The sequence below is a fragment of the Barbus barbus genome (assembly GCF_936440315.1).
Source record: "Barbus barbus genome assembly, chromosome: 1".
Classification (NCBI taxonomy): Eukaryota; Metazoa; Chordata; class Actinopteri; order Cypriniformes; family Cyprinidae; genus Barbus; species Barbus barbus.
Window position 1 is genome coordinate 2,830,073 of NC_136729.1, and position 8,779 is coordinate 2,838,851.

The 8,779-nt window shown below is 39.1% G+C and overlaps 1 protein-coding gene across 2 annotated transcripts in view; it reads right to left on the bottom strand.

Annotated features, from left to right (window-relative positions):
* Nucleotides 1-8,616, bottom strand: part of LOC306851148 (calpain-1 catalytic subunit-like) — a 28,684-nt gene extending 20,068 nt beyond the window's left edge. For both annotated transcript variants that reach the window (XR_013782481.1, XM_079387271.1), the window contains exon 1: nt 8,445-8,616. The gene's annotated coding sequence lies outside the window, so the exon portion shown is untranslated. The remainder of the gene's footprint in view (nt 1-8,444) is intronic.
* Nucleotides 8,617-8,779: the final 163 nt, after the last annotated feature.

Sequence of the window (8,779 nt, forward strand, 5' to 3'; positions counted from 1 at the left end):
ACATGAGTGTCATTCAAACAAATGAGAGAAAGTAGAGCAGTGGATGGGTGTGGTGCGTGAGATTTCATGGAAAGACATAGACGAGCTGCCAAGACTGTATTAAACTGCAGAACAAACAGGGCGTTCAGGGCTTGAACAGTGACTTAGCATGAATGCATCTGAGCTAAAAGACCGGATATCTTTTTAAATGTTGCTTCAGCAATGATTTTCTTTGTTTTCATTTCGTACGTTGTTTGTTTTGTGCACACCAGCTCTTTCTGAACGTGTCCTGCTCATCTCAAGCTAAGAATCGATGGCAGAGGCTCATGGCAAAGCTCCAGCCATCTCCCATAAAACATCTGCAGATTTACAGAGGACTCATAAATATCATGAATAGTTACAGTAATGCATAAGAAATATATTCTCATGTAGAAAGGCCCACATTATATTTTCCTCCAAAAGAAAAAAAAACTGTTTATTTATATTAAGCACATTTCTCAAATAATCGAATAACTCAAATTCTCATTACTGTGCTCTTTCTCTCTCTATGCATAGATGCATGCATGTATGTAGCACTACAATAATGAGAATTTGAGGGGGAAATATATATTTTTTCTGTTATTAATAAAACAATGAACAAAGAAAATAGTATTTGTCTTTCTCCTTCAAAATTGCACATTTTTTGTGCTCCTTGACATTTTTTGTAATACTAGCAATTTCTGAGTGAATATTGTTTCTACACTGTTTTTTGCTTTTTTCAGCGCACTTAATTTGCACAGAAATAATGACACAATGGAAAAGAGAAAATTATTTATATTTTTGGGGTATATATCCAGAGTTGCACTTCCCAAAAACATCATAAGCGTAAGTAGATTGTAGAGGCTATTGCTTACAATGCTTTTGGAAAATGCAGTCCTGGGTGTTTCTTGACAGTTTTCATGAGCTTCTTACATTAACCCCACAAATCCACCCTCATGAAATATATGATCATGTTATCATCCGTTTCTGCTGGAAAGGGCACTCAGGCCGACTTTATCAGACAGAAGCTCACAAAAATACCAAAGTAAATACTGAGTTTGTCTCTGGTGGGGGTGTAAACACCAGTTTCATAGCTCTCTGGTGAAGGATGGGCTGATGAGAGATGACTAATGAAAAGCAAGTAAAGACACATCATGAAACCTCATCAGAGAGAGACTCAAGATGTTCACATACTGAGAAATCGTTTGAGGGAAAATCTGTTCCACAAGAGCTCAAACCAATACCAGAACATCAGCCATGTTATATAATGTGAGTTGAATAGAATATATACATAACATTTATTTGTGTATGTATATTAGTGCTGTCAAACAATTAATCGCGATTAATCGCATCCAAAATAAGTTTGTTTAAATAATGTGTGTGTACTGTGTACATTTATTCTGTATAAATACATACACATGTATATATTTAAGAAAAATGTTGTTTATTCAGTAAATATATTATATATACTATAAAATATAATAATATAAATATATAAATTAATATACATGTAAATATTTTCAAAATATATACAGTATGTGTGTGTATTTATACATGCATAATAACTAAGCACAGTACACACATATATTATGTAAACAAAAACTTTTATTTTGGATGCGATTAATCGTTGGACGGCACTAATATATATTAGGGCTGTCAACATTAACACGTTAACGCATGCGATTAATCTAAAAATCTTAACGCGTTAATATTTTTTTAATGCAAATTAATCGTTTGATAAGGTTTGACCCCAACTTCTTGCCGTCATCGCAGCGCGGAAGGTTTCAATTTGCAATACTATTTAGGGCAGATAGGGTGGATAGTTTGCACATTGGGACGCAGGGATTGAGTGATTATGAGGCGCCGGGCTCGACAACAGTGAAGCGAACGCGGAGAGAGAGAGAGAGAGAGAGAGAGAGAGAGAGAGAGAGAGAGAGCGAGAGAGAGAGAGAGAGCGAGTGTGTCCGAGAGAGAGAGAGAGAGAGAGAGAGAGAGAGAGAGAGAGAGAGAGAGAGAGAGAGCGAGAGAGAGAGAGAGAGCGAGTGTGTCCGAGAGAGAGAGAGAGAGAGAGAGAGAGAGAGAGAGAGAGAGAGAGAGAGAGAGAGAGAGAGAGAGCGAGTGTGTCCGAGAGAGAGAGAGAGAGAGAGAGAGAGAGAGAGAGAGAGAGAGGAGAGAGAGAGAGAGAGAGAGCGAGAGAGCGAGAGATATGTGTGTATATGTGTATATATATATATATATACTTAAATATACCATTTACCAAGCCACATTGTTAGTATAAGTGTACATGTAATTTAAAATGGATTTGTTGATGTGTTTGAGTTCCTACCATAACATTACTTCCATCATTCATTATTTTCTTTTACTCTATTGTATTTTTGTATCATTCTCTTTTCTCAAAATGGCAAACAAACCATACCGATTATTTTAAAAGTTTGAGATGAAATCACTTAGTTTTTCTACATGGAATATTCAAGGTCTAAACTCCTCAGTCTTTGGCCTAAAAAGTAGAAATTCTGACTTTATGAAAGAACTTGAAGACATAGATGTCATCATCTTACAGGAGACCTGGTGTAGAGGAGATGTGTTCACTGGCTGTCCCTCGGGATACAGAGAGATAATATTACCATCAGTCAAACTCACATCAGTCACACAGGGGAGAGACTCGGGAGGGATGATCATCTGGATTAAATCTGAACTGGCCATAGAATTAGTTAAGAGAGATCAATACCACCTGTGGCTGAAAATACAAAAAGGATTAATATCAGCATCTCAGCCTGTTTTCCTCTGTGCCATATATATACCCCCCCTCGAGTCTCCGTATTTCCAAGAGGAAACCTTTCAAAACATCGAACAAGAAATCAGCCATTTCCAGGCCCAGGGAAACGTGCTGCTTATGGGTGATTTAAACGCTAGAACCGGAGAACAATTAGATTTCTTAGAATCACACGGTACCAGATTCATCACTGGCAATAACGACTTGTACCCTTCTTACCCCGCCAGAGAAAACTGTGATCAGACGGTGAACGCTCACGGACGGCAGCTGCTGCAGCTCTGTACATCGTCAACGGAAGACTGCGAGGAGACTCGCTCGGCCGATACACCTACAGCTCAGCTCTCGGTAACAGCACTGTAGATTATACCATCACAGATCTCCACCTTTCCTCTTTGAGAGCATTCACAGTCAAACCCCTGAAACCTTTCTCAGACCACAGCCAAATCACACTCTATATACAGCAATCTGAAACATCCCCCACACCAATTAGGACACTATATCAAATGATCAAAGTTATGTCATTCAAATGGACAGAAAACAGCGCCACAAATTACATCAGTGCTGTTGAATCTCCAGAAATACAGTCCCTCTTACACTCATCCCAAACACAGGCATACCCTAAAAATCAATTCGGCATCAATCAGGAAGTACAAGATCTAAACAACATATTATACAAAACAGCACAAAAGAGTCATTTGACCATTGTTAAACCAAAGAAAAAATGTTTAGATACTGACAAATGGTTTGATTTGGACTGTAAGACTCTGAGAAAAAACCTCAGAAATCTATCAAATCAGAAACACAGACAACCAGATAATCCTCCGCCTTCATTACTGTGAGGCACTAAAACTATATAAAGCCACACTCCGGCGGAAAAAAGCACAGTTTTTGCAAAACCAGTTTGAAGAAATTGAAAAATCTATAAACTCACACAAATTTTGGGATAAATGGAAATTATTATACAAACCAAATCAAGAAACTCTGGCCATCCAAGATGGGGAGACGTGGAAAACTCATTTCCAAGAATTATATAGCCCAACCCAAATTCAAAATTTGAATCAAAATGAAATAATTAATAAACTAGACCATTTAGAAAGATCGATTAAAGCGAATGAAAACCCCTTTTTTCCCCATAACAATGAAAGAATTGGAAGATAAATTAGGGGTCCTTGAGCCCAAGAAAGCCTGTGGTGTCGACAGCATCCTGAACGAGATGCTGAAACACACAGAGCAAAGCTTCAAACTGGCCATGCTCAAACTCTTCAATGATGTTCTGTGTGTCGGGTTCTTCCCTGAGATCTGGAACAAGGGCCTCATCAGCCCCGTTCACAAGAACGCAGATAAACTAGACCCCAACAACTACCGAGGCATCTGTGTGAACAGTAACCTGGGGAAGGTGTTCTGTAGCATCTTAAACACCAGACTGTTACACTTCCTTACGAAGCACAATGCCTTGAGTAAATGCCAAACTGGCTTTCTCCCAAAATGTTGCACATCCGATCACATTTTTACATTACAAACACTAATTGACAAATATGTACATCAAAACAAAGGAAAATTTTTTGCTTGTTTCGTTGATTTCAAGAAAGCATTCGATTCAATCTGGCATGAAGGACTATACCTAAAACTTATCGACAGTGGAATAGGGGGAAAATTCTATGATTTGATCAAATCAATGTACACAGCCAGCCATTGTGCGGTTAAAATTGGGAACCAAAGAACCGAATTCTTCCCCCAGAGGCGTGGAGTGAGACAGGGATGCAGTTTAAGCCCCGCCCTCTTCAACATCTACATCAACCAATTGGCCAACATATTAGAACACGCCCCCTTTCAAGGTCTCACTCTACACGACACAGAGATAAAGTGTCTTCTCTACGCAGATGACCTGGTCCTCCTGTCGCCCACTGAAGAGGGGCTTCAGGACAGCCTGAATCTGCTGGAGGATTACTGTCAGACCTGGGACCTGACGGTCAACCTCCAAAAAACTAGAGTAATGATGTTCCAGAAACACTCCAGATCTCAGGGACCAACACACACATTCACACTATCACACAGAACCATTGAAACCACAAAAACATACACTTACCTCGGCCTGAAAATAACTCCAACCGGTAACTTTGCTTTGGCTGTGAATGAACTCAAAGAGAAAGCTCAAAGGGCTTTCTATGCCATAAAAAGATCCATTAAAATTGACATCCCAATCCAAATCTGGCTCAAACTTTTCAAATCTATAATTGAACCAATTGTTTTATATGGCAGTGAAGTGTGGGGTCCTTCTATAAAATTTGACTTCTTAAATTGGGAAAAACACCCGATCGAAACTCTACATTTAGATTTCTGTAAAAGAATACTTAAAGTTCAAAGAAAAACTCCAAACAACGGATGCAGAGCAGAATTAGGCCAATACCCTCTGCTTCTAAACATTCAAAAAAGAGCCCTGAAATTCTGGAAACACCTAAAAACAAGCGACCCCAACACATACCATTACAAAGCCCTAAAACAGCAAGAGCTGAGCGTAAGTAAGAGTCCCCTCCTTCAGCTGGTGCTGAGACTGACTGAGCTCACACACACAGAGATCAGCCAGCCTCAGGACACACACACACTCACACACACTCACACACATTATAAACACAGAAAAAGACAAGTACATCACCCATTGGACAAACAGCATTAAAAACCAGCACAAACTGGAATGTTATTCGGCCCTAAATGGAGAATACACTGTTGTGATCTACCTGAGCGCCGTGAGTGATGTGAGACTCAGGAAAACACTGACGATGTACAGACTCAGTGAACACAGTCTGGCCGTAGAGACGGGCCGGCGCAGACAGACCTGGCTCTCTCGTGAGGACAGACTCTGCTCGCACTGCATCCTGGGAGTGACGGAGACGGAGCTGCACTTCCTCACAGAATGCACAAAATATAAAGCTATCAGAGACCAATACTACCCCAAAATTAATAAAATATTCCCCCAATTTAGCACATATAATCCAACCCAAAAACTCAGTTTCATTCTTGGTGAAGAAGCCAAATGTTGTAATATAGCGGCAAGATTTGTAGCATCTTGTCATCTCCTGAGAGACAGCCAGAGAGAAACAAACAGCACAAACACACACACATTACAGCTACACACATCTATATCATCTATATAATGTTCAGTTTTCTAAGTTCAGTTGTTACATGATGTCTGTAGTATAATCTTTTATTTATTATTATAATTCATTATTTATTTTATTAACAGTTAGCATTGTTTTGTATTTTGTTTTTGTTATATCTAGCCATGTGTTTATGTAATAATGCTTTTATTTAGTTTCATTATTACTATTATTTTCTATAAGCTTTACTAAATTTTCTATGTTGTTTTAATGCTTTGGCAATACAGAATGTATGTTTTTGTCATGCCAATAAAGCTTTCTGAATTGAGAGAGAGAGAGAGAGAGAGAGAGAGAGAGAGAGAGAGATATGTACACTCATATGTGATAAGGGTACAGCGAACCAGTGTTGCCAGGGTCGCAGTTTTCCCACACAATTGGGCTATTTTGAAAATACAGTCACATGAAAAATTACAGAGCCAAGTGGGTTGCGATTTTTTTTGGCTACTTTTACAATGTAACGCAGCCCCCCAAAGCTAATAGTTGGGTAAATGTATACTGGGATTGAAGAGATGTGGCTTGGTAAACGTTTTATTACCAGTATAAAGGCTGAAAATGGCTGAAAAAAAAATATATTAATAATAATAAGGATTATGTCTCATACCTAGCAGAGGTGTGAAAAGTTCTGTTTCCTTTAACTAGTTTGTCATGCATTTCTTTATTTCAACAGATTTAAAGGTAAATCCTAGTATTTTAAATTTGTGACTAATCATGATTAATCACGATTAAAATAAAACAAAAAAAATTTGATTGACGCGATTAAAAAATTTAATCGATTGACAGCACTAATATTTAGTAATAATTTTGCAATTCCATTTGGTGCAATTAATGGTGCAGAAATTAACTTACAATTACATTAAAAATTTAATTAAAAAAAAGAAAGTGGAAAGTTAAAAAACACACACAGCAGTGAACACACACACACAGCAGTGAACACACACACACCGCAGTGAACACACACACACAGCAGTGAACACACACACAGCAGTGAACACACACACACAGCAGTGAACACACACACACAGCAGTGAACACACACACAGCAGTGAACACACACACACAGCAGTGAACACACACACACAGCAGTGAACACACACACACAGCAGTGAACACACACACACACAGCAGTGAACACACACCCGGAGCAGTGGGCAGCTATTTATGCTGTGGCACCCGGGAATCATTGAAACATTGATCAAAGGTAAGCAACAATTAACAATTTGCAACTACTGACTCTGTACTCTTTCCGAATGCGAGTAAACAGAGGTTTTTTAGTGAGGTCAGGTCACTGTAGCCTACAGGTAAGATTTTCCTGTAATTTTGGGCGTGATTGACTGTCAGACAACACCCCACAACCACTGCACTTCTCACTATTATACACATACAATGACACTCTTTCCTCTGCGGTTTGATTCCTGCAAGCCATGGCACATGTCCACTCTTCCTAATGTAAACAGTGATGCTTACACCCAGAGAAATGTTGCTTTAGTCTCTGCTGTGATACGATCACACGTCAGCAGTGGCAGAACAACACTTCTGTGTGCAGCGCAGGCTCCGGGTACATCCTATGTGTGATTTTAATACAAAGCAGCATACAATACAACAGCTAAAAGGAAACCGAAGGGTCCAGGGGTTTTCAAACTGGGGGACACTAGGGGGTCAGTAGAAACAATAATAACATACAAATTAAATTAAAAGTAATAAATGAGCAAATAATTGAAAATAACAAACTTACAAATACAGTATTATAATTATCTAACTAAATACTTTCCAAATAATATTTTACATATTTAAAACATTAATTTTTATTTTTTTTAAATACTATAGATGCTTTCTAAATTGTAGGATGGTGGTTCCTCTCGCAAGGATGATCACATTTGAGAGTCTGTGGCATCTAAAATATTAAGTTAAGTTTCCTTGGTGCTACCAAAATGGTCTGGGTGTGGATTTTAGAAAATAAATATTAGGGTTATATGGTGAAACAGCCCTTGCTTTCATCATTTCCTGTGTTATTCAGTAAACACACCCTGACCACAACAGCTGACCGTGTGTGTGTGTGTGTGTGTGTGTGTGTGTGTGTGTGTGTGTGTGTGTGTGTGTAAAGCCATGCATGCATGCATTCAGCCTCAAACTATTCAGATGCTATGGAGAAGTCAATGTGAATTCAATCTAGATGTAAACAGAGTATCATCTCGTAGAAACTGATTCAGCTACATGCATTCACACACATTAAACACGTTACTGGATGATTTACCCCTTTTATAACAGCAATGCATGCAAACAATCTGAGAGCTAATAATGGCCAGTTTAAAGGCAGCCTTAAAAAACTGCAAAACAAGGAAATAAAGTTCACACACTTTTGACGTTTTAAACTCTAAAAGATGTTAAGCCTTTTGCCTGATGAGCTTTCTATAATGCAACATTTACGTGAAACGTGTTTGTTGTCAACAACACAGGAGGGAAAGCAGAAAAGTGAAACAAAGTGTCAAAGTCTGCAGAGAAGCCAAAGCGTTCAGACTCACCTCGCGTCTTGATTTGCAGCGCACTTCCGAGTTTGAGCAAAGATGATATAATCCAGATGTTTCCGAACATCTGGAGTTCATGCAGTTTATTGTCTTGCTGCTGATTTCACCCTCCAGCGGATCCGGGCGCGTCTGCACAACGCGACGCGTCTCCGAGCGTGCTGCAGCCTCCGCGGAGCGATCACAGAGCGCGGTTGCGGGCTGTTAGAAAGAGCGCCACCTGGAGGCAGAACATGGCAAACGCATCCCATAATAAAACCAAGACTAATATTTCTAATGCAAATGCACATTTCACGGTTAAACGTTAACTTAACGTAAACGTTAACGTTAAATAA